We start from the raw sequence: 26,830 nt of genomic DNA, 5'->3' as shown, positions 1-26,830 counted from the left end.
GGCCAGCTTTCAAGCAAGTTTCTCAGGATTAACGTTGCTGTCTGCAGGAGTTCCGAAGAATACTGCATCCTTAGGGGTTCTAAACTTCGCTTCGCGTGTATATTTGATTCGAGTAGAGCAAGGGTGTTACAGAATGTAATATAAGTAGTAATAAGTAGCATCTTTTTGGTATAGCTCAAATATAAGCACCGTTAGACATTAGACTTTGTAGATATTTTCTATCGTTTTCTAAATAACAATAAACATAGACCGTGTATATCAAAATATAAAGCACGAATCCGAGAATTTTGTTATATTTCACGTTCTAAAGCGATGATTGTGAATTAAAGAATTTCAGTTAAGAAACAAATGATACATGTGCGCTAGGAATTCTGCGAATTCCAAGAATCACACGAAGAAATAGGATTCTTAAGAATCCTTTTTCTTTTGTTTGTCCCGACCATAATTAGAACCAAAACTAAACAACGCTTCCTATGATTAAGAATCACGACGAAACATCACGATTTCTTTCTCAATTAAAGAGATAAAGGCACAAATCATTTACCTGCGCTAAGAATTACAAGATTCGCGTGAAGAGTCCGGATTCTCAAGACTTCTCGGTGGCCGATCTCGATCGTAATTAGATGTTTTCTACTAAGGACCTCCACGAAACTTCCAACTTCGCAACTTTTCTGGCAATTAAAACGATAAAGGCACAAAACGTTTACCTGCACTAAAAATTACAAGATTCACTCGTAGAATCTGGATTCTCAAGAATCGTTAGTGGCTTGTCTCGATCTTAATTAAAACCAAAACGCAACGAGCTCCGCTTCCGTGTAGCCGTCGCGTAACGGAAGTCATTCTAAATAGAAGAACGGTGCGCAGCTCCGTGGTCGTCGTCGTCGTTCAAGAACGTACTATGTACTGTTTACAAAGCCGCGTGTCTCGTCGTCTAAAATCCTTCGGACGTATCTAACACGATTTTATTACGTGACTAATCTGTTTTCACCATGCACCGCGTGTATCGCTAACGCGAGAGAGTAACGGCGCGGCGTCGCGATGTCGTATCCACCGCCTTTCTCCTAACGCCTTATCAATGTCAACCGTTTGCACAGCATTCTGATAACAGAAGCGGGGGGAGGCGCCCGCCGATAAAATCCGAGACAGTCATAAAGGAATCGAGTGTCGCACGAATAGAGGCATCGTATCGCCACCAACGATAAGTCCTTTGATCCGTCTTACGATTTCGAGAGCGTCGCCGATAAACGACTCGATGGTTCTGTGATAATGTCACGATTGAATCGGTCGTCGTCGATCGCCAGGGATATTTACCCTGTTCGTCGATTTTTACCGAAGAACCGAAGGAATATGGCTGCACGGCTATGAAACTCGCCAACGATGGAACAGTATTATTGGAAAAACCGTTTTGATACTGGCTACTACATACTTTATGGAAACAGAGCGAATAGAACTCCACTTGTGGTCTCGTTCTGATCGTGTCGTTTTCGGCTTGGATGAGTTTGGAATTTTCGGACAATTTCGTGGATTTATTCTCCCGTGGTGGAAACATCGGAGTTTTCGAAGAATTCTTTCCGAAGTTTGATTGTAATTTTCAGGTTTCGGTCTGCGTGAAATTTTTATTGGAACGTGGATTAATTTTTTACTTCGACGGACCCATGGGGAATTTTGTGGAATTTTTTTGAGAATTCCAATCGCGACTCTTAGGTTTCGATTTGGGGAGAAAAAGTTTGTCAGAAAGTAGATTAATTACGGTTTGTGACAGAATTATTAGAATTCTTCCAACATTTGACATACACCACAAATGAAGAATCGTTACGTTCTAATTAATACGTAAATAAATATTCCGTAATGGTAAACACGTTTCATTTAACGTAATAGCAGCTTCATATTTATAGCTTTTATATTAGGGACTAATAAAACAGTAAACATGAAAAAGTTTTATCAGAGCAATTACATCTAATCTTTGAACACAAGGGAAAATGATTTTCATTTAATTCCCAACATTAAGATTATTCATTTTATTAGCTCGTATGTAATTCCTAAGCAATTACGTTGAAGCATCACTGTGAATTAATTATTTTCCTTCCTTATGCTTTCCTGCGTAACTTTTATCTCCATTATATTTAGTAGAATACACATTTCAAAGTTACTAACTTTGTGCGATTCTGGATAAATACCGTTACTTCGAATCTAACAACCTTAATAGTCTTTCAGAGTTCAGGCTAGTGGACAAAAAATTCTCAATGAAAAGAGAACAAAATGATTTCTGAATGGAAGATTCGTACAAAAAAGTGTGGGCCGAATAGAAGGCTGAAGCTTTAAGAAACCAGAAACTGAGATTTCTCACAACCTGTCCTTCCCCTAATACCCCTTGAATCGAATCCTTTACGTTCTTTCATGGTTTCCGTTCTTACTGCTAACATTGTGGAACTTCTCATCGCCCAACAATTTGTCAAAATCGTATGCCCAAAACGATCTGATCTTTCGTAGACGTTTTCCGTTTGCGAGAAATTACAAGCAGATATATTAAAATTACGTTCGAAATTTAAAAATAAAAATTAATAATATCTCTAACAATATCTCAAAAATTCAAATGACATTGCAGATTAAGATATAATAATGTTCTAGAAATATAATAATAGTAGATATATAAAGGATGTATGGAATATGATCTATAAAATAACGAAACAGAATATGTAGGTTGTCTTTCGAAAAGGTGTCGTGATTTTGTAATCAAGCAGGTTCAAATAAAACTCGGAAAACTTTAAAGGAAACGTTGTATCATGAACATGGCGTCTTTCTATGCTGCAGTCTGTAACAACTAGACATCCACCGTTACCTTTTTATGGGAAACCAGCTTATACCGTACGCCTTGAGTAAAAAAATACTAATTCGTATGAAGAACCGCTAAGATTCTCTTACCAACTTGTATTGAAACATCGTCACAGCTATTACTCTTGCAACGTAAATTCTGTCAGAGAAAACAAGATTTTATCCCATACTTTCGACTTATACTTTATCACAGACTATTGCCTCTTTTCCCATTCTACCACAAATTATCTCACAGCTAATGTACCGCAATATGCGCTATCGCTATTTTCCATAATTGTATTTTATTTTTTCAGCGTCGATTACAGGGATCGTTAGATGATTTTCCACGTTTAATCTTAATCGAAACTTCTGTGCGTCACGTTCATACATTTATGTGATTTATCTTCACAGTATACAACAGTATCTTCGCTCAAGTAAGAATCGTATTTGACATCCTAGAGTATTATTTCTGTTTCGTAAACATTTTCTCTAGAACGATGTATTCACATTATACGTAATATAACGTAAGATACACAACATAAAATAATAAAACAGATCGTGACGTTGAAATTTTTATCCAAGTACATAGCTTTTGGAAAACAACGCACAAATGCTATTTCTCCCTTTTAAAAACCACTTCCATTATTAATGAAACAAATGAAATTAAAACGACCACATATAAAATAATAAAACAAATCCAATTTCCCTATACTTATCGATGTAACTCTAAAAAAGAACGCATTCATACTATTTCTCCCCTTAGTTCTTCGATTATCGATCAAATGAATCAAATTATAAATCATACTAGTCCCGGCGTTTATCTGTATAACTTTAAGAAAAACAAATTTTTAATTAAAAAGATGATAAGTCAAAGAGCACATATATGTAAAATAATGAAACGAATCAAATTCATACACAATCTGTCGAACCATTAACCGGTTAATCCTCTAAAAACTACTAAATTATAGCGAATATCTGCGTCGTGATATCACCGTTGATTGGAAAATTCACGAATCGTTCGAAATAGAAAATTCCATGGAAGCTGCGAACAAGAGAAACTCGGGGGAGGCATTTTTACTTTATCCCCAGTCAATTCGTCGACGTTCGCCCTTGCTGACGTTCCAGTACAAGGGAATTCGCCTTTTCTTTCGTACGTTTCCCCCGCGTCTACGACAAGAGGAAGACGAGCTGCTTCTCGAGCGCGTGCTCAAGAGGTTTTGCAAGCTCGCTGAATTTCTATACACCGGCTCAAGAATCTCTACCTACTCCTACCCTCTTTCTTAAACCTATTCCTCCTCGGGGACCTCTTATGCACTTCACTGTACGCCGTTACTAAGACTTTCCCACGGCCGTGTCCCCCAGGTAATCTCTGTGTCTTTCGGATTTGAAACTGGCCGCAGGCAACCGAAGCGCGTAGATACGCGTCTCTGTCCACCGACACATCTCGCGAACAAGCTTTCGCTATTTTTTCTCTGATATTTTAGTGTTTCCGGGTGTTTTCAAACAGCTGCGCGCGCTTGGATGCTCGCGGAGAATAATTTAGCGACTAAGGATGTTTGTCAGTTTGATTAGCTGCAAGGTATAATTGATAGAGTTTATTTTAGAATTTTAGAATCTTCGTATTTTAGATGTTTCGAATCGTAGAATTTTAGAATTTTTAGATATTTCAAATTGCAGAATTTTCAGATATTTCGAAGTCTACGTAAAACGGAATCTCGCTAATATCGTTAAGAAACTGAGAGTCATCGAAACGTCATTAATTTTCACGAAATGTTTTTAACAACATCGGCGAATTTAGTTAGTATATTGTAGTATAGCGTAGTTAGTATATATACTAATCTTATCTCTCTCGTACTCCACTACATATTTCGCTCGTATTCAGGCTCTGGATGGATTAAAGTATTTAATCCAGTAAGTTTTAGATCCCATTTAAAGCCTAAACAAGCCAAGACAACGAAATAAGGTGAGATGTAAATTCAGCCAAGTGTCAAACGACAGTAAGTTTCAAGTATCAGCATCTCTCGAGACAAAAGCAGCCAAGACCGTGTACAGCAGTTCATTTTAAGGTCAGAAACGTATAACGTCTTTGGAACAGAACTGAGAAACTTATTGTGTACAGTGTACATAGTCTTCAATAGGATTCTCGATACTTCTTCCAAGTCTATTGTCTCGATACTTAAGATATTTACAAAAGGTATTAAAAAATCTGTTCAAACCAAGAGTTTGAATTTGTATTACTCCTCAAGAAGAATAGAATGTCGCAGGTTCTATGACTGATACTCTAAAATTAATTGTACTGGAACTATAACAATTTTTATGTTAGGTTAATAGTTGTAAAAAATACTTGTATCAATATTTATATTTTATCCTTCAAGTATCTAAATAGAACAAAAAATCGCAACAAAAACTGAAAAGTGATACAAGTGCAGAATGCACACAGCTAAAGCCCAATCAAAACTTATCTCATATAAAAAGAATCAAATGGAACTTATATCTATAATTCTCAACTTTCACCTTATTTATCGCTATTCAAGTATTCCCGTGGTAATACTTTCTCAAATCAGGTATCCATAATTCTGACGATTTTTTAAAATCCTTCCCATCGTTCTTATTTCTCCCAAGTTTCTCATTATTTCTACTATCGATTAAACTTCCAACCCATTTACTTTCTTCTCTCCTCTTTAACAAACGACCAAGTAACCGAAGTCTACCTAAAATTCCTTCTCCAACTTCCAAAAAGTTCTACAACCATAGTCCTGGAGAAACAGAGCCGTGGTTAAATTTCGCCAAAACTGGTGCACGGAACTCGAGTCGACCAAAGTGATCGTAAAAAAGTTTTGCAACCCCATGAACGACCAGTTCTTTTACACGAGTCTCGTTACTAGTCGTTTAAACATTCTAGCGCCGGGCTCGAGTGTTTGCGAACGCGTCTGCGCAAACGTGACTTGCAAAAGTTTCACAAACCGTGAGACTGACGAGTGACCATAGTCGTAGAGATTGTTTCAAGCAGAGCCGATCTTTAGAAAATTCTCAACTTTTTCAACCCCTACCTAGAGACCGCGTTTCACCGAGGCACTGCATGAATCGCAGGTGCAAGAATTCCTCTTGGAATTTTCAGGTAAGTCGACGGACTCTGTATCTGTTTCGTCTAGAATTCGTAGAATCCCGTCCCTGGTCGATGAATCTTTTAAGAAAGTTTCTTGGGGAATTGCGATACAGGTTGAGTTTCTTGAATAATTTGCGGATCGAGTGGTTTTTGCTCTCGTTTTGGAATTGTGAGATGAGTGCGATGCGTTGCAAGGTTTCTAAACTAAACTTTAATTTCATACGTATTTTATAACATTTTATGTTATAAAATTTAGTTAGCATATATCGTGAGATACATCAAATTTTCTTGCTTTCGTTTTTTTTTTTCATTAATTTGATTTTATTGACTATTACTCATCAAAATTATTTTTTTATTACCCTTTGTTCTTTTGTTGTAAATTTTGTAATGTTTCAATTTATCAAGTTATCTTTCATAAGAGAGTAAGATGCAACATTACTAATAGTTAATATGGAATGAAGTATCTTGATAAAAATTTATTTTTCCATGTAACACGTATCTTGTTTACGAAATTTTTATTTTTCTCGGTATATCGCCGGTTTTAGTCTAGAATTTCATAGTTTTGGTAGCAATAGAGCAGCGTGTGCAGCGTATGCACGGAGGAATGTGCATTATTTATAAACCGTATTTGAGATATTTGTACAATGTGGAATCAAATATCGGAGAAATCTGGTATGTTGCTTTTCGAATATTGATTGAATTGTTTATACATGTAAACCTGCCCTAGTTTCATTTTTGAATTCTATTTCTGAATTTCTCTCAAACGATATTCTATAAAATTATACGTTTTATTCGTTTCTTTAAATTACTAGAAAAGTTCTGTTAGCAAAAGTTTCCAAGTGGAAGGAGAAATTATATATGTATGTACCTATATTAACTTGAAACTTCGTCGTTAACTGCTTCCACCTACGCAGGTAAACTTTTACAATGAAATTAATACCTTCTTACGAAGTCTTAATAAGTTAAACTCGGTATCAGTAGAAAGACCACGTTTAAGTTTCATGCCGAGTCGTCACGCAATCTAAGTGGGTGTAAAATCATACTTTTTCTTAAATATTATGCTAAAGTACGTCACGTTAAATCACCGCATAATAATACACGATTAGACTATTCTGGCAATATACGATGAGAAAAATTATTACCCTACTTATCTCGTGTATGTATTATCAATGTGTCACACTTTTAAAATGAAATTAAGATTTACATAGCGATAGCAGAAAATAATAATCTGTCATTTCTCACGCGTACGATACTAGTTAATAATATCTTATTTCTATATATAGAACATTACACAACGTTACATCCAACTATCCACAAAATTCGCTTTCGATGAACGTCGCTAAAAAAATAAGCAAGAAAAAATAAAATATCGTAGACTTAATCGATACTAAATATTATAGAAAGTACCCTACTTTGGACATTTTACACATTTTCACCTGCGCTTTCCGAATCTTAAATTTCCCAAAAAGGCATAAACACTCACAGTTCGACCACGAGTACAACTAAAGCCAACGATATAAATAAAAACCACAATGCTACGTTGACCTACCTCTACGATTCCCTTTTGATCAATCGTTCGACGATCGTCTATACCAGAAATCTGTATCTACACCAGCTTTTTCTACTTTTAACTCATCTATCACACGGTCAACGAGTATGAATGCGTCGTTGTCGCTTATCAGTCCCCTATATGTTGGTTCTATAGCAAGACACAGTTACGTTACCGCGCTATAACACCAACCGAAAGTTTCGCAGGCCCCTCCATCGCCCATCAACTTCCATCACAGGACAAAAGGAATCCTAGTGATAACGAAAAGTTCGTCGCCGTTGCGTTTAACAAGCCAGCCGCCGTTTAACAACGAACCAACGAGCGAAACAATTCCAGCTACACGTGAATACGCGTACCAACGATAAGTCGAGACAACCGAGGAAGAAGGAAAATTTCCAGGTAAAGTTACACGAACCGTGTCTTCCGGTGTACAACTAGTCGCTCGATTATTAATTTAATTAATTTTTAATTGTTCCTGGGGGTATAGTTACGTTAGTTCTCTTACTTATCGGTCCTTTGACGTGTAAGTGGACTACTCTTGTTTTTATGGGAATTTCGGCTCGGATCGTCAGCTTGATGAATAGGATCGTTTTGAGCGAGAAGTTTTACGTCGGTGATTAAAGCGAACTGGGAGAGCTGCTGCGAGTTGGTTATTTTAAGGGAGAAGGTTTTTTTTTATTGAGTATTTTAGTTTGCAGATTTCCAGTTGGGTTTTGGTACGATTTTTGGAATAGAAATTATTAGAATAAAAAGGTCGGCAGAGTTGCTACGAGAGTCTTCCAGTTTAATATAAATTTTGGAATTTCCTGTAAATTACAAATGCGATGTTTTGGCATTGGCAATGTTAAACAACGTGTAAAAATCTATGAATTTCTATAGCTTCCGTTTGTTTCGAAGTATGGATTTGTATAAAATATGCGCAGTATATAGGTTATATTAAATTCCAACATTTCATTAATACGATGTCAAATTTATGACAAAGTTTATAGTAGGAATTTATATTAAAATTTTGAAATTCATATTATTTGTCAATAATTTCACGTAGTGAGTACAAACAGGTACCATTTAACGATCGAAGGCGTTTGGAATACCGGAGAACAAAATGATTTGAGAATTCAAAGAGCGTTATAATAATTTTAAACAAAATGATTGAACAAATGAAATGAACAAAACATCATCAGATATTCCGAGCTTTTTCTAAAGAATTTTCACTCCCTTTTCACTAAAAATATTATATCTGATTCGTATTAAAATCCATAAGAGCTAAAATAAATCAATTCCCTTTTATTCGCCTTTAATCTTCTCACCGGCGAAATCTTTCAACAGGTTCTTTCAACATTGATTCAGTAATCAATATTTAAACTCTTAAAATTTTTACTATTTCTCTCGTAACGAGAAGTGGTTGAATGCTGTTGTAAAGTAATTATTGACAGAAGGTCATAAAGCGGAATACATTTGAATAGTCAAACTACAAAATTTCGTAGAGTTCGATCTACTATATAATCCCTCTCGTTCGTTTCACTTACAAACTTGTTCCGTAAAATTTCCTGACCGAAACAAAGTTACGTGACTACATTGGATTGATCATATTCAGTGGTTGGTACGTTTTAACGATTTTACTGAAATGCCCAGAATTGCATTTGTACTGCTACGTATTAAGAACAGCTAAAGCTTCGTTGCAAGGAGAACTAAAAATAGTTTACTCTTGCAGTTACTTATTATCTATTATTTATTCATTCCACTTGCTATTGTTAACCTTCCAGTGAATGCATACTTTAGATACTTATTGAATATTTTCGAGATGAACGTGTTTTATTAATTATTCGCGATTTGATTGCATTACTGCAAACACGATAAGTACTAATGACTTATTTGATTTCCACCTCGCGACCAAGAAATACGATTTGGTTACAATTTTCCTAACCACGCATTTCTTCGTCCGATCTTTTCGTTCCATCTTGCATACTTTATTCTTAACCATACGCTCATACACTATCCTTGACCTAGTTACTACATTCCAAGAGTCTATGTTAGAAGTTTTACCTATTCTAAAACAACTATTTCCGTCAGCCATCCCTGTTGCCAACTGTTTGCCTATTGCAGCTTCTAATCTTTGGTATGTCTTCCACTTCCGTTTGTATTACTTCAAGCACAATATTTTCTATATTTTATAAATCGATAAGATGTATTCACTGACGATTGTAACACCCATTTGTAGCAGATGAAAAGAAACGATGTTCTTTCAAGGTTTATTACTGCAAACACTTAAACGTTGAAGGCCGTTGAAGTACATATTTTATATTATCTTAATTATTCGTTATAGAAAATTCCTACTAAATATCCTTCTCTGCAGTAGACGTATTAATTAGAGAACGTAAATCTAAATTAATTAACTAAACATATCGATAAAACGAGATTTATAACCCGAAAAACGATCGTTATTAAAACGTTTTAATTGCTCGCATATAAACGACGTAATAAACGAGTTACGAGCACCGCTCAATTATACTCTGTCTGGATGGATTATGCTTCTATCTGGACACTAGAGAACATCGGCGACATTCGATTCTGCATTCCGTTGAACGTTCCATTGAAGAGTAATGATTCGCGCGGCGAAATCGTTCGACGAAAAAGCAATCTGTTTCCCATCGTGGATGAACCAAGAGATAACATTGGCTAGTCACCAGGTGAACCGGCCAGATACGAAAAAAGATAACATTTACACGTAGAGAATATATATCCATAACTCGGTCTGGTCAATATTTGATTGGATTCGCGCGACATTTACTTTGTTCCCCGTAAAAATTATCCGGGTTTACGCTTTTCCATACGGTGCTTTCCCAAACTGCTTACACGTTTTCCACGCGTCACACCCATATATTCACAACTTTCTTCTATCTCTGTGTTGATTGCGTCCAACTTTGTTTGCTCTAGCTCACGTTACGTTTTTTTTTCTTTTTTTTTTTTTTTTTTTTTTTGGAGGTAAAAATAATGCGATCGGTCGTTTTTTACTAGGAATTTCACGCGCAAACGGAATAAGATAATTATCCCATGAGTTTTATGCTATTTGGTGAATTTTTCCTGCCATTGTTAGCGCACTGTAGCTGTTTATGTATTTATAGGAATTTTAAAGATATAAAAAATGCACGGAATGATAAAATTCGTCATACCGAATATTTAATGTTCAAATATTTAATACATAAATTTAATTTCGTTTCTTTAGTTCTCTACACGAAAAGAACGAAGGCATATGAGAAAGAATATAATACAAAGAGATAAACGAGTTCTTATGCAACATATTTTGCAAATAATTATTCAAACCCTCCAAAATATATATTTGTAAAATTTCTAAGAAAGATTACAAATTCTCGTTATTTCGACCGAACTAATAATCCTTGTGCTATTTATTACTATTTCATTACATTTCTTAACTATCCAATAATTGGACCAGTTCATGCATAAACGACACGTTTTCAATCATTCCAAGTCGCACAGTTCCCTGCAATCGGCAAGCATCGCATATATCGCATTCTCTGCGAAGCAGAGCATGACTTTGCTTCTGACTTTATCAGCGATCCGGGACCCATAAAATTGCTAATGGCACTTGTTATCTTTTTCGCCATGTAGAACCGTCGTAATATCGGCGATAACGTACCGATGGCGATCATCGTCCGGATCCCGACTTATAATACCTCTACACGACGCTAGTCTGGAGTTTCCCCACAGAAATGAATGTTCCGTTACCTCGGTAATTACCCTTTCACAATACAGCTTGATATTATGCAACGATGTAACAGGAAAATGATAAGAAAAACCTATATCGAGTGGACCTTGAAAGTTCGAGCCGCTTCAGCCTTGAGAGTTTTGTATCCTTTTCCAACCACTGTGCACCGTTATAAGGGATAAAAGTTGAATAAATATCCAAGTAACGTTTTATACGTCGTATGTTTTGATTTGAAGATTTCTTTAGTGGATATTGGAATTTATATTGGTAACAAGACTATTCAATTCCATTTTTATAACTTCTAAAATGCCATATAAATTCTTCTTTTATGGATATTTAAATTTATAAACTGACGAAAGCTTTAATCTTGGACGAATTTCTTTGGAGAGAACTTGAAGTGAATTCTGTAGCGAAATTTCGTAAATCTGTCTAATACTTTTTCTGTTGCTTTTATACAAAGTTGAACAAACATCTAGATTAAATTTTACATCTTTTAACATTTTATTTAATTATCTGTGTAATCTGTATTGTGATAATAAATCAAGAAATTTGATCGATGATAAATTTATAAATTGAGAAAAGGTTTCGAGAAGAAGAGAATTTTGGAGGAATTTCTTTGTATAAAGTTTTGAAACTTGTTTTTCGCGTTTAAGAAATAAAATTTTCTAAAATATATTTTCAATATTTTTGCGTTTCTTTATTTTTGAAAACTTGTTCAATTTGCTTTTCGCAGTTCCTATGGACGAATATAGAGATTTCATTCCCCGATAACAATCTACAAAATAATTTCCCCGATTCGTCCTCAATTCCACGAACGTTGGTTTCGTTTATTGGCTCATTTCGTCGATTTTAATAAGTGCAGGCAAATTGGACTTTAAGGACGTGAAAAATCAGTAGGAGCAACCTACGCGAATAATATCGAACACGATATTAAATCTGATACATCGACGAAACAATTTTTTAAAGAGATGGATAAAGAGAGAGCGAGAGTCGAGATGCTACATCGATGAATGGAAAATCGCTCGGACGATTTCGAACAAAAATACATTGCCTTCAATTCCGATCCCAATTTCTTTTCATCTTTGTTAGAAGCATCGGAGAAAAAAGAGTTCGTTTGGATGCCCCATACAAAATATGTTATAAACAGAGGATTCTTTCAAATAGACTTTCATTATCCTAATGCCTCATTCTAACGACCGTACCAAGAAAATCAATAAGAACACTATTGTGCTCCTACTTACGCAAACAGTTACGTAAATCCATGCAAGAAACTCATTACTTGTTTCTTCCGTGACTTTTAATTTATTATACTAAGCCAAGCTTATCAGAAGATACCATAAAACGAAAATGATATGAATTCATTTATGTATTCAACGAGCAGGAAGCCTTTAATAAACGAGCAGGCATATAAGATTACTCGGTCAATTATCTTAGAAACGAAATAATCAAATTTTCATAGCAATTAACACAAGCTTAAAGAAGTTGAAAGAGAACCTTATCGAATCTTGAAGCACGTTGCTTCATTGAATATTACTAAAAACACGAGAACTTTCTACGTACGTACTTCTCAAGGAGAATACACCAACAAACACTCGATATTCTAAGTGGAGCGTAAAATATTCGTAGTCGAAATGGTTTTGCGAGAAACAATTGGTACAGTCGTTAACGATGCTTCGACGTTACTCGCAGTTAACTATTCTTACAATCAAATGACAAAGAAGCCGCGAAGATAGAAGAAAATTGTGAATGTAGTCACTGTGACAAGAAGACCAGTCGTCAAACTAGTAAATGAAGGAGCAAGAAGAAGAAGCTAGAGCAGCGGATAGACGGAAAAAAGGCCAATCAAGAGAGAATCCTTGCCGTGCAAGAACAACAAACCCCAGTTATTGTTGCTTCCTGTCCTAATCCCAACGATCCTGCGACTTTCTCTCGCAGGTTCTGCTAACGAGCGCCATTCCCATAAGCTTTTGCCTCGGTGCTCTTTTATCTATCCACCTCTGACCGAAAGACAAACTCGCAGAATCTCTGTTTTTCGATCCTCGTATTGTTTTCGAGGATCTTAGGGTGCGAGTTCGTGCCTAAGTCACGTGAGAAGGAATATCGATCAACTAGGTTGCAAATAAACGAGCTTGCAAGGACGACATGTGGACTGAGAAGACAGAATAGCAATTTGTGATAATCCTTGGTAAAAATACAGCTTCCTTCCAGGTTCGTTTTCAACAGCTATTGTGTGGTTTTTAGGGTGGGAATGAGATTTTACTATTCACACGATGAAATTCGGCGAGTTCTCTTAAGCATAGATTAGTTCTCCGAATTTGGTTGGTTGTAGAGATGTAAAACAGGGTGACTGGAACTTTGCTTCCGAGAGAAGAAAATTTCTATTTGACACGAGTTTTTATTCAAATTTGAATTCTGGAAATTAATGGCATAAGCATTAACGCGTTTGCAATTTATTTGTAATACGATTTATAGAGAAATAATTCCACTGATTAGATCATTTACATAACAATCGTCAAAAATATTTTAAAACACAATACCTCGAGAAGATAATCAACGAGACAAATACAACTGTATGTTATGTGATGTATAGAAATTATGAACTTTAAATTATTGTTGCATTTTCACTAAATTAATAAAATTTCAATAAAATTGTTAATATCTTAACCGAAACAGCTTTCTACCTAATTTGTCCTAGTTCTGAAATGAATATAATAACTGTCCTGAAATTTTCTCACAGGGATGTAAGAACTGCTCGAACCAATTAAAAGGGGCTTCAAATAATCAAACAAGATCACCTGCAGCTATCTTCTAAATTCTAAATCACCAACTCTCAAAGAATACTAGAATGTTCAATTTCGATGTCCAACGACTGTTCGCTCAAAATTTCCATTACTTTATATTATTTATCGGCTTTTATACCATTCGCCAAGTTCTCTATCACTCTCGAAGATGCGCCTTGTGTTACGTTCCGAAATGGAACGCGTCGGTGTCAAAGGCGATTTTCCACTCGAATTTACACACGCCGAACGTTACCACGGAATTGCTTGGATCGTTGCTACATGTACATTGCTGCATGTACGAAGCTGGAAATTCACGAGGACGTAGACGGACGTTGAACGCATTGCTGGCTACGCGTATTCGTATTTATGGTCCACGTTCTGAATTACGATACGCGCGTTTCCGTTAACGAGAGGTAGAATCTTGTTCCATGGGTGGCCAGACGAGGACAGAAAATGGTGAAAAGGGTGAGCAACGGAAGAATAAAGGAGAAACAGAGAGAGAATATACAGGGTGTCTCAAAATATGTATGTTCTAGATATCACAACGATGAAGGAAATTTGCATACACGAATGTCGTTTGAGGCTTATTTTTCAAGTTACAGACTATAATAGTACTTTCTCTGCCTCATTCTAATATGACAGCCGAAATCAGGAAGCTATTCGGTTTCTAGATAGAACAACGAGAAACATACAAAAAAGGTAAAAATATCTTTTCAAAATTTTCTTGCTCCAAACTCGTATTTACATAAGGATCTATCGAAAGATGTTTCTTCAAAATTAAAACTATATGGCTTTCTTTCAATATAGGTTAGAAATATACAGCGTGAATAAAATAAAAAGACGAATTTGTCAGCTGACTCATCGACACCGATATGTCTTTATCACAAAGCATTGTCTGTAACTCGAAAAATAAGTCTCAAACGACATACTTGCATACGAACTTTTTTCACCTCTTTGATGTCTAGAACCAACCCTAATAATCCTTACATATTTTGTGACACCCTGTATATTGATTTACAGGCCGACAAAGGCTCGCTTCATACGCTTAGCACAGTGGAAAGCTGGTTAAACGAGGGCGGCAACCAGCTTTATGGCTTTACATGGTGACCACTGTGGTGTATGCACTTCCCATGCATCTCTGAATCGGTCGATCGCAGTCTCTGCTCTGACTCCTGTCTGCATCGACAAATTATGTGGCCGAATGAGTCCTGAAGTGGCCGGGAAAACGCATCGATCCGGCCGCTGCCGCTCTCTCGTTTTACTCTTCTCTCTGTCGTCTTTGTTAGACACATAAGACCACTCGAATGGCTAGCGTCGTTTTCTGTTGGCAAAATACTACGACCAAGGTTCGACGTCCTTTCGCGAGACGAAGATCGGATGAAGAGGTGTCGCTGAGCGGAAAATTAGATCCATCGTCGAGGTGAGAATCCGAGTGGAGCTTCGACTTAATGTGGACGATGGCTCTCTGATGATACAAGATGAAGCTTGTTTGTGGAAATTTGTGTCTGTTCCATTCGAAGGTTGATTTATTGTGGAAAATTTGATAGACGTCATTGAGAGATTTTGGAGAGTTTTCGATGTTACGAAGATAACGTAATTATTATTTACGTTTTAATTTAGATGAGGTTATCGTAGAAGCTAGCGATGCGATGATTCTTTGATGGAAGCTTCTTCTGTGAGTTTGTAAATACAAATTTATCGGACTGATAGTTTGGTTGGTTAAAATTGATAATGGATGAGTCTATTGCTATCAATTAAGATTTCGAACATATGCAATTAATATTTTATTAATATCTTGATTTAAGTTGGATTAACGTAGAAGCTAATTCTGCGATAATCCTTCGATAGGAGTTGCTTCTATAATTTTGTGCCTTTTTCATTCAAAACTTAAAGTTCGATAAAAAAAGTGTAGAAATATTATGTTAGCGGAACAATTAGATTTTGTTCAGACTTATTCAATGAAATTTAATGTACTCGTATTACCTATATGGAAAGTTCCTTCCCATAGCGATCCTAGGTTAGTGGTAAAACAATTTCTATGAAAGTCGAGCAAATACTTAAAATCCTCTGTTTCGCGTAAAATTTCCCATTCCGTGATAAAAAGTGTTATTTACCTGAGTTTCTGGTGCAGAAATATTAAGAGAAGTAATGGAACTTATTTGTATAAGAAACAGAGGAGAAGATTACCGTTGGTAAATTATCGTAACTCCATTTCGAGTTGATACACCAGCTTGAGAATGTTCTTCGACGTAAACGCATTTGTCCTAATTTCATCGTGAATTACACACTCGACGGTATAAGAAAAGTAGAATTTCTCTACGACCTACAAAATGTATACTTATATCTCATGTCTTTTCCAACAAATCAAAAGCAAATAACATATTTCGTTAAAAGAAGCGAATTTAATGAAAATTATATCAAATAACGATTTATTATTGAAGCTACGAAGGAACATGGTTTCTCAAAGCGAGTAAAACACGTAAGTGTCTTTGAGCCTACTTTCCCATCTTTGATGTCCCGTCCATAAAACAACGACCTAGTTGCAGGGTGGTTTGATAAAACAGAACGCGTCACCAACGCGACCTACAAAATTTTATCGTCCATATTTCTTCCTCTTTTAATAGGTGTTTCGTTATTTGACGCGTTATGTCGTTATATAATTTACTCGCTAAGAAATTTTTGGATCGTTTCATAAATCATCGCCTCCTTTTTAACGTCAGAATTATTAAAACAATGAAAATAATCAATTTGTAAGTTTTTATAGAAATTTTATATATTTTATTGTCATCGAAAATTTACTTTTTTTTTACTTATATCAAATAAATCTGATATAATAGTTTCGCAAGTTTACCAACAAATGGCTTCAACTCAAACAATATTAACTAGATTATAAAAAGAAAGATACTTTACTAAACAGTCGAGTAATTAATAATATTCTATCGGAATCCTAAAAAATTTACATTTTTATTTGGTCTTCTACCAACAAATTTAATTAATAATAACAATTCCGCGAGCTCACCAAAGAAAATTAACAAACGATTAAAGCAAACCTCCTCTAACCATCCTAACTTATCGAGAAACAGAAGGCGCGCGAGGCCGAACCGGAAAGCCTCTCCAGAATCGATTATGGCACACGTGCATGCGCTACTCTGATATTTCATTTTCACGATTCTTCCTCGACCAGAAACAGACACGAAACCATTCCGTCTACATACTATAGTTCACACAATCTTGTTTCTCTATGCAGAACAACATCGTAATTCTAAACGCGCAAATTCCGTCGTCACGTTTCGAAGGCAGCAATGTCGGAATAAAGAAAGAAAGAGAGAGAGAGAGAGGGAGAGAGAGAGAGAGGGAGAGAGAGAGGGAGAGAGAGAGAGGGAGAGAGGGAGAGAGAGAGAAGATTGTGGAGGGCACGCAGACGAGGAAACGTCTCGTGGACGAGAAAAGGGACGAGATGATGTTTCACGTCGAGACCCTCCGCGAGGATCTGGCGGTCTGCTGCTCTAATATTAGATCCCCCTGCCTAATGCGTTTCTTGCTCTATCGCGGTCGCTGCCATGGATGATTTATTCTTCGATGTCGGGCCTCGAGCTTCCAAGACGCGGTGTTCGATCGTTTCCTCGCGCAAAGGACGCTGGAAGGAGATGAGAGGTAATGCGAGTTTGCACGCGGAGGTAATAAGAAGAAGTTGCGGAAAATTGGCGGTACGGTGATTGCCGGATGATAATTGCGAACACCAGGTTTATAGGGGTATATTGAATTTTGAGAGCATTTGAGAACCTTTAAGGGGGTTTGAGAGTGTTTTGTATGATTATGTGTTTGAGAGTTTGAAATTTCTTGCGATAGTTTGTTAGAGATAGTTAGCTAGAATAATTAGATTATCGGATGTATTACCACGTTGCAAATACACGTTTTCCTGTTTGAGGAGTTTTTGAGCAATTATGTGTAATTCAGTTTGAAGTTGCTTCAGATAGTTTGTTAGGGATGGTTAGCTAGAATAATTAGATAATTTAATTTATGGTATTTTATCACATTGTAGATATAGTTTTCTTGTTTGAGGAGTTCTCGAACTCGTATAATAGGATTTGAAGTAGTTTGAGTTAGTTTAGTTAGAGGGAGTTAGAATTATTAGATAATAATTAAATGTGCCGTACTATATAGAATTATACAAGATTGATAATCATTGGTTTTGAAGTAGTTCTGTTAAGGATATTTCAGATTAATTAAACATATTAGATTTCTAGAGTTTTGTAATCATTGTTAAAGGGTTAAATCTACTTCGAACTATAGCGATAGTCATCTTTAAGTCGTCAATGTTACTTGAAGATTCTCTTGTACAAAAAGACCGTGCATTCCACAGATCACGAAATAAAATTCCCAAACACATCGATCTTACAGAACCTCACGCGACCGTAATTTCTTCGAATTTCGCAAGAATCCTAACTACTGGATAGCCACTCGTGCGATCAGGATTTTAAATACACACTGCAGCGTAATCTTCTCGGAGGCTTGTTATTAAGTGAAAGACAAATGTTCTTGAACATCAACGTACGGAATCGTCCCATCATCCGGTCTAACAAATCGCTTGCGCTCGATGCTCGACCTCCAGCTGCAAATTGAGAAACGCATTCCAGCTCCTCGTTCATCTGCGAAATTTTCAGAAACGCAAAGGTTAACCGCGACACACGGCTGGACGAAACGCGAAGCTTCGAGTGAAAGTGGCCGAATCGACGGAAACGTTCGGGTTCGACGCGTGTGCACACTACCGCACACACTACGTGAATCGTGAGAGAACGACCCTGGCTCGCCTTGGGAGTCCCTGTTCATTGAGAAAGCCTGCCAGTTCCCACAACGTGGCCCACAGAGAAGATGCAACCAACAGGACATGAAACAGGGTTCAACGCACCTCAGACATCGACGATCAAACAACGTTGAGAAACGATTGTCGTCGTTGTGTTTCGTCGATTCGATGCTGAAAGTGCAGGAAGCCACGCAAGTTTAACGAGAACGATGCAGCATGTTTTCTTGCGTGTTGGAGGGATTGGTGGTAAGAGATGGTTCATAGGGGAAAATGATGGGTTTAGAAGGGATAAGGTTCTGGTTGGTCAGATTGGTCTGTTTGTATTCTACGAGAATATTTTTGGCGAATGTTTGAAGGGGTGAGGACAATATGGAAGTTCGAAATAGGGTTAGGAAGATGTTGAAATGTCAATATACGAGGAATTATTTGCATCGGAAATGATAGAATTCGCGGAGGTTTGGAAGATCGAACATTCGAACATAGGGCGATATGAAAATAGAAGGATTGAAACAAATATTTGACAATTTTTTAACTTAAAAATTTGAAAATTTAAAAATTTTAGAAAGTCCAAAATCTGTAGATGGAAGGTCTAGGAACGAAAGAAAATCTGAATAACAAGATTTTGTGATTTATGGTGATCGTTATTGTATAAATATTTGCTTGAAATAGCTAAAATTTCTTTTGTATATTTTAAAACATGTAGATATACGTAATTTCAAGATAATATAGTAATATTACTTCCATCCATAACAATTTTTATATTATTATTATGCTCAGCATAATACCTTGCTGATATAACATAAATCGCGTACACTACCTCCTATGGTAAATACGATGTCTATAATAAGATAAAACACGGTGATATTTTTAGTCAGGATATTAATATAATCCATGCAAACTGGTACAATCTTCCCTAGTAGCTTTATTATGCACGATATCAGCATGAGATACGAAGAAGTTAATTAACAAACATTAAATACTTTGAAATTTATTATACAATTGAACAAAAAGAAATATACGTATCAAGTATGCTATGTCTTAAATATTAAACAATCATCGCAGATATATACCCAACAAGTAAATACACGTTTAAACGTCTACCTAAAATTCATAGAAATCCAAAACTCCTATAACATTCTACAAAATTTACAAATCTATATCGATATTACTTAAACATAAATATTTCATGTTCTACAAACACGAAAAATCAGAGATCTCGTGATATGCAACAAGCGGCTCGTTTTTTAACTTCATATTAGATTCACGTATCTTTCTCACTCTGTATTTAAGAGATTTTCAAAAATCTCCTCTAACAACGAAACGAAATATATTACTCAAAATATGTTAATTGAAATAATTATCGTGTTTATAGTACGATACTATAATAAAAATTTGCTTTATGGAAATCATTAAACAAAAAATATACAAATACAAGGAATAGAACAAATGGTAAAATTTAAGGTTTTCAGATATTATTCAGACGTTAACGTACGCGAAATTATTTGCATCTGGAATTTTAGAAACGTGGAAATTGGAAATTTGGCAATGAACAAATTTAAAAAGTAAAAAATTGAAATACTTGAATATTCGAAATATAAGTAATATAAAAACTGAAAAAATGAGTATTCGGAACACGAAATTTAAAGTGACACGAAGGACCATTCTTTAATTATAATATATATTATAATATAATATATAATATTTAATATTAATTATAATATTATTTAATTATAATATAATTTCGAGCTGTGTGTTCTCATAATTTAAAAACACGAATTCAATATATTCTTAACTTATTAAAAATCTTTTCACGAGTCTCTCCCGTGCCTTTACGTCGTTCAGCATAATTTTGAATCACCTTCCACGATCAACAACGTCCCCACGGACGTTTGATCAACGCGCCTCGACTCACGGTAAAGGAAAATTGACAGACGAACAAGCTCGTAAAAGCCTGGAAAGCTTTTTTCTTAAACTCATTCCACGACAGTCTAGTAGATTGTTCAAGCTCTTGGTTAAGAAAAAAATGGCTCGGTGGCGTAAGGACGCGACAGAAGAAAATAAGTAATGCACGAAGAATGGGAATATAAGGGACGAAGAGTGGCGAGACGATGGGAGAGTTGCGAATTGATGAAGAAAGAGTCGACTAACGGTGAAATCCACCAACTTTATCTTTCCCGTTAACCCGGCTGTTCAGTCGCGTTAAGAAGAAAAACGGGATTACCTTTTCCTTTCTCGATTATAAACCGCTGAAAATCTCTACTCGAAAGTTCGCCAGGCGTTCTCAAAAGCTATAAAGCTCGTCTTTTCTCTCTCGCGACCTGTAATTCTCCGATAGCCACCGCTTCCGCTCTTTGCTCTTCCTTCTTTCTTTTCCCTATTTTTCTCGCTTCCCCGGAATATGTTATTAACCCTTTTACGAGCATCCTATTGTATCTTATCCTTTTGTCTCGCTTTATCATTACCCAGGTACGCTTACGTTACTTTTTTGTTCCTCCATTAGCTCTACGTATAAAGTAATTTGGAACAATAGGTCAAAGAATGTAAGAGCGATATTTGTAGCATTAAGAAATTGTTGATGCGATTTAATATCTAGAGAAAATGAAAAACTTATTAGGACGATAATAATCATAATTCAATAATTAGAGAATTACAAAATTACAATCATTTTAAGAATTATACGCATATTTATATTAAAAGTTGGGATTATGGAAAAATTTTGTTTGTTACGCATGTCGAAGAATGAAGCGATAAAAATATATAAAGCGGCACAAGGGTTGTTTTGACTTAGCACATTGTAATCTTTTTTAATTTTGCTTTTATCTTTACGATATTCAGGATACTTCAGCAGTTTACGCTTTATCATGGCGCATAAACTAAACATAAATCTCTTGGCACTTCGGTATTTATAGTTATACGGGCTCTAAGTTAGTTTACGGCCATTTTGTATTTATATCTACTGTAAATTGGAGGTAAGAGAATTAAATCATTAGTATTCTTATCGTAATAAATTTTTATATGTATATACGTTCAGAGTAACCAAGATAGTTCTCATTTTCCTTAAAATTTTTCATTTTAAAAGAAACTATATTCGTTGAATTATGTTTTTTTTCAGTTTTTCGTCAATTCAACAGTAAACTGTTAAATTTGTAAAAATGTTAAACTTAGTTGTCCATAAAGAGATATTTAGAAAGCGTTATCACTTAAAGAAGTTTCCTTCCGAAAAGTTTCAAACAGGTAATATAAACTTCTACACTTTGGGAAGAATTCTATGTTATTTACATAAAAGAACGATCCTGTAGTTTCGCAGTGAAATTTCCTTGCATTTCAATAAGGACATCAAGCCTTCCGCGCGCGTCGGGCGTACAAACAGCGTCTCGAATAAAATTTCAATAATTAAAAAATACGTAAAATTCTTCCACCGGTGAAAAAGAAATTTTTTAAATTCTTTTTATCGTGGACATACAGAATACATGTTGCATGGAACATTTTGTGCCGTTCTTCGTGAAATACAAAACAAATACCACGAAATAAAAAAAGATATGTAAAAGATATACAATAAAGATTAGATCGAAGATATTGTTCAGTTTAAAGTATTATCAGTAAAAATATTTACAATTCATCCTTCATCATCTTCGTCGATATGGTAACTTCCTACACTTTCAATTTCAATTTCAATTTCGATAAAATTCACTTGATACGATTCGAGAATAGATACAAGATAAAAAGAAAAACAAAAATGTTAAAATTAAGTAAAATTTTCTCAGTATACAGAAAGACATTTAAAAATATTTACGAACTAGTTTCATCGACGTGACATCTCGATAAATGCAATTTTGATAAAATAATCTCACTGGGATTTGAAGTGAAATAAAGAAAGTGACAAGCGTCTAGACAAAGGAACGTCTGCAAAACGAACGAACGAAACTTTTGCAGAGGGATGGGAATATCGGGTGGATCGTACGCGAAGTGGTAAGAGAGACAATTCAATGTGCAGTCTCAAAGTATCGCCAGCCCATTTCTAATGGTATTGCCACTCGATTTCAATTTCGTCTCAACAACGATTTCCATCTGTCACTAGGCTCCACCCGTAAAACTTTCTAGAATGGAAATGGAATATACTATGGCCGTTACTCGGCAACGACAAAGTGAATCAGGACTTAGCTTTAGCAGTTAACCAAATCCCGCTAAAAGATCAAACAATAGTCACAAATAATTGCTTCTTGTTAAAATATTGTTTTGAAAATATTTCCTCGTTTTTTATCCAGATAAATTTCCAGGAAAAAAGAATATGAAGATTTCTCTACTCTTCTATATTTCATTTATTCTATTATTCTTTTGTTGGCATTTTATGATGAAACAATTGTCATATATATAATTTCAACTTTGCTGCAAACGTAAATAAATCTATCGATAAAATCGTGAAGTTTCACATCGAAAAATCATTCAATTCAATACCACTAAGTTCTACACTCGATAAAAAAAACACCTTTCAATTTCTCGTCGTCGCACGAACTATCTATTTCCCAACTTATTCATTTGCAGGAATCAAGCAGACGCATATTTGTAAATCAATAAATCAACTCTCGATGACAGATAGTGGACAAAAATCGATTGGTGGAAAATTTATGAATAATTATCGCGACACGCGAAAGATCGAAAGAGCCAAGAGAATCATGTGCAAGCCAGGCTCGACACTGTTTCAATCGTTCAAATTCAATTTCATTTCGGTGGAAGTTTTACCACAGAGCGGCAGAGATATGGGCCGTTCCAACCAATGGCAATCGTTTTAATGCGAATCGATCACACTTTCCGCGCGAGTTGCAACTCTGCTATCTTACCGGCAACGTTTTTTCAATTGGAATCGCGCCAATCCAGTTTGGAAGAAATTCTCTCGATCTAAACATCCAAACGTGTTGGCCTATCTCCCTCTGTCAGCCATTAGCTTTCCCGTAACTGGGCAAAACGCGAAACGAAAACCATCGATCACTTCCCCCAACAATGCTTGCAAACTATAGAGCCGATCGTAAAAACACGACCCTCTTCCCTTCGCGTGACCCAATTCTGTTTCTGTTGGATACGTCCTGTTGTATACACTATCTTATGAATTGGCCCAGGCTGTATTCAAGTAAGAAACTTTTGGAAGATACTTGGAAATGTTTCTTTGTCACTGTGAGGAATTGTGTTTGGAGATTTTGACGTTGGAAATATCGAAGTTTATAAGATCGAACATTTCGGTATTTAATAATTTGAGAATTATAATATTGGGGAATTTCAAACGTTTCAAATTTTTTAAGTTTGGAAACCTAAAAATAAAGATGCGAATATTTGGAGATTCAAAAGTTTGAAAATAAAAATTTCAAAATTTATGTGGTTGAAAATTTGGATATTTCGAAACTTGAAAATTCGTACATTTCGAAACTTAGATATTTCGGAATTTGGAAATTTGAAAATGGCGAACGTTCTGAAATTGAGATATTTCGAAATTTGAAAACTTGGAAATTTAGGAAATTGAAAACGATACGGTTCCAAACTTTTTAATTTTCTAAATAACGATTTAGTCGATAGTGAAATACCGATTAACGATAAATAGTCGATTTTCTAAATAACGCTCTAATAAACGAAGTTAGATTGCCGCAATACAAACATTGAAATACTTTCATATTTTAATCAAGAAGTATCTTCTTCTTTACGATTCCTATTAAACCACAATTCCGTTATCTTCAATTTTTAAAAAGTAATAAACCAATGACACACGACTGACGAAGCGGAAATATTAATAAACGATGCTTCATTAAGATAACCTACTTCTCAATTATAAACTCCATTCGAACGTATATTTAAAAATCAATAATGACAAGATAATACAATTCATTTTGATGCATTTTTAACGATGATGAGCCAACTTCTTTTTCTCGATTAACACATCGAAGAGTTCAAGTAGTCTCAATGATTACTGGATAATAATATATTTGAAATGGCGGTACCTAACCGGTTTTTATGGTGATGGAAACAGCTGAGCATCTTGCTAGGGTCCTGGAATTCTCGTTGCCACGTCATTGCGTTTCTATTCGTCTTATTTTCGTACTTGGAGAAGACTAATTTAAAAATATAGGGTGTATCAGTTAAACGTAGCGTTACGAAGATTTTTTTCTCTATCAAAACTATTAACTATAACAAGGTAATCTCTTTTTTCTGACATTTTCATATCTGGATAAAGACTTTTAAATGATGTACTAAGTATCTAGTTTCTTTAGTACTAGTCTAGTATTTTAGTACTATGTCTCTGGTTTCTATGGAACGTTAAAGAAGTTTTCAAGCTATTAGTCTTTGAAATGGGATGTAAACATATCTGATTTAAATATCTTCCTGCATTTTACGTAATTAAGAAGTCATTGTTTATCGATTATAAGAAGCTCAGAGAAAATTTTCAAATAATTTAGCGAATAACATTTACGTCACAATAAATAAACTCCACCAATTACTTGTTTAATTAAAGCAACTCTTTCATAGAGCTTGAGATTAGAGAAAAGTTTTTATAAAATAACCTGTGTTGCAATAAAGTAAATGTTTCTCACTGTTTAAAGTCGAGCAAATTAAAGTTGCTTAACATATACAGTAATAAAAAATGCACACAAAAATAAACACGCATTAATTTTGCCACGTATATCATTTTATTTTAATAATAATGAAAATTATCTCTTTACAGGGCACAAGAAGAATTTTATAGATGACTGTAGCTAGACATCAATCGAAAATGGAAAGAAGGAAATGTGACTAACGCAGTCGACATTCTTATCCCTTTAGAATTCGTGAAGGGGATTTCACGGTTCCCCATTCGAATTCTATCTAGATCTCGATTTCCCAATCGGTTTCTAGCCTGGAGGCATCGGTACCGCAAATCCATTTGAAATTAAACCACCTCCTAACTACGAAACGACCTATCACTCGAGTTGTACCTTGCATCGAGTGTATCGTCTACCCGTATGCGTTTCTCTGCATCGTGAATCGGAGATAAATGAGGCCTGTAATCAATGCGCGTTCGCAACATCGTTAAACGAGCTCGAATACTAATTTTGAATGCCTATCAAGTATGACTTGGAAACGATCATCTCTATCAGGATGCATCTAGTATGCGCGTTCCATTTGATTCGAACGAAATACGTGTTAATTTCTTGATTACAGTGATCATTATCTGAGAATCGTGAAAGTAGAAATTCTCATGATCTTTGAACGAGGTTGATTTGTTAAAAAAGGTTTATCCTTATCTCGATGAGAATAAATTTATCAATCTCGGAAAAAGATTATTATTTTGTCATTTTTCTGAAAAAGTGATGCGCGATAGAAAAGTGAAAGGCTAATATAGATTTCATGGACTAGAAAATGTTCATTCAAAATAATATTTATTATATCCTATTATACTTGTTCTTTTCTTTCTTTTTTAAGAAATGATTTTAAGAAAAGTATTTGATTAATGTCTCGGAAATTTATAATTCCTTTTAAAGACGATCTTTCTTAAATAATGAAATCTTTCTGAAAAATGAAGTCTTTCATACAGTGTATCTGTTTTGTTGGAAAGTCAAAGGTTCTAAATTTACACTTTAACTCCTACTATTTCTACAAAACCAACATTTAATTCATAAAGTTTAAATCACATTTACTAGTCACATTCTCGGTATTAAAGTATTTAATACGAAATATACTAATTGAGTAAAGATCTGTTAAACGATATTGCGACTAAATATCTCGTTGATTAAAACGCATATAGCGTGTTACATGCGTTTCAATACTGTTTAAATTTTAATGCAGACAGTATACGAATGTATTGAAAGCATAAATTTGTATGTCGCATGCAAACCATTATCATCGATAAACAGTTTCAGTGATACAGCAGTTCTGAAGCGATTTGAATCGAATCGTCGATGGCACTACAAATTACTTTGAAATGAAACCACTTCCTGATAAAGGGTCGCGCATTATCAACCGGGTACAAACGTCGCATTCTCGGATCCTCATTCAATCGGATGATGCACTTTTCAATGGGAAATGAAACTCTGAA

At 35.3% G+C, this 26,830-nt stretch overlaps 1 protein-coding gene across 8 annotated transcripts in view; it reads right to left on the bottom strand.

Annotated features, from left to right (window-relative positions):
* The window catches only part of LOC126867835 (rap guanine nucleotide exchange factor 2-like), a 249,371-nt gene that overhangs the window by 77,741 nt on the left and 144,800 nt on the right, over positions 1-26,830 (bottom strand). The gene's annotated exons all lie outside the window — the stretch shown is intronic.

The sequence above is a fragment of the Bombus huntii genome, chromosome 7 (genome assembly GCF_024542735.1).
Source record: "Bombus huntii isolate Logan2020A chromosome 7, iyBomHunt1.1, whole genome shotgun sequence".
In the NCBI taxonomy this organism is placed as follows: Eukaryota; Metazoa; Arthropoda; class Insecta; order Hymenoptera; family Apidae; genus Bombus; species Bombus huntii.
This window is presented reverse-complemented; position numbering and strand designations above follow the sequence as displayed.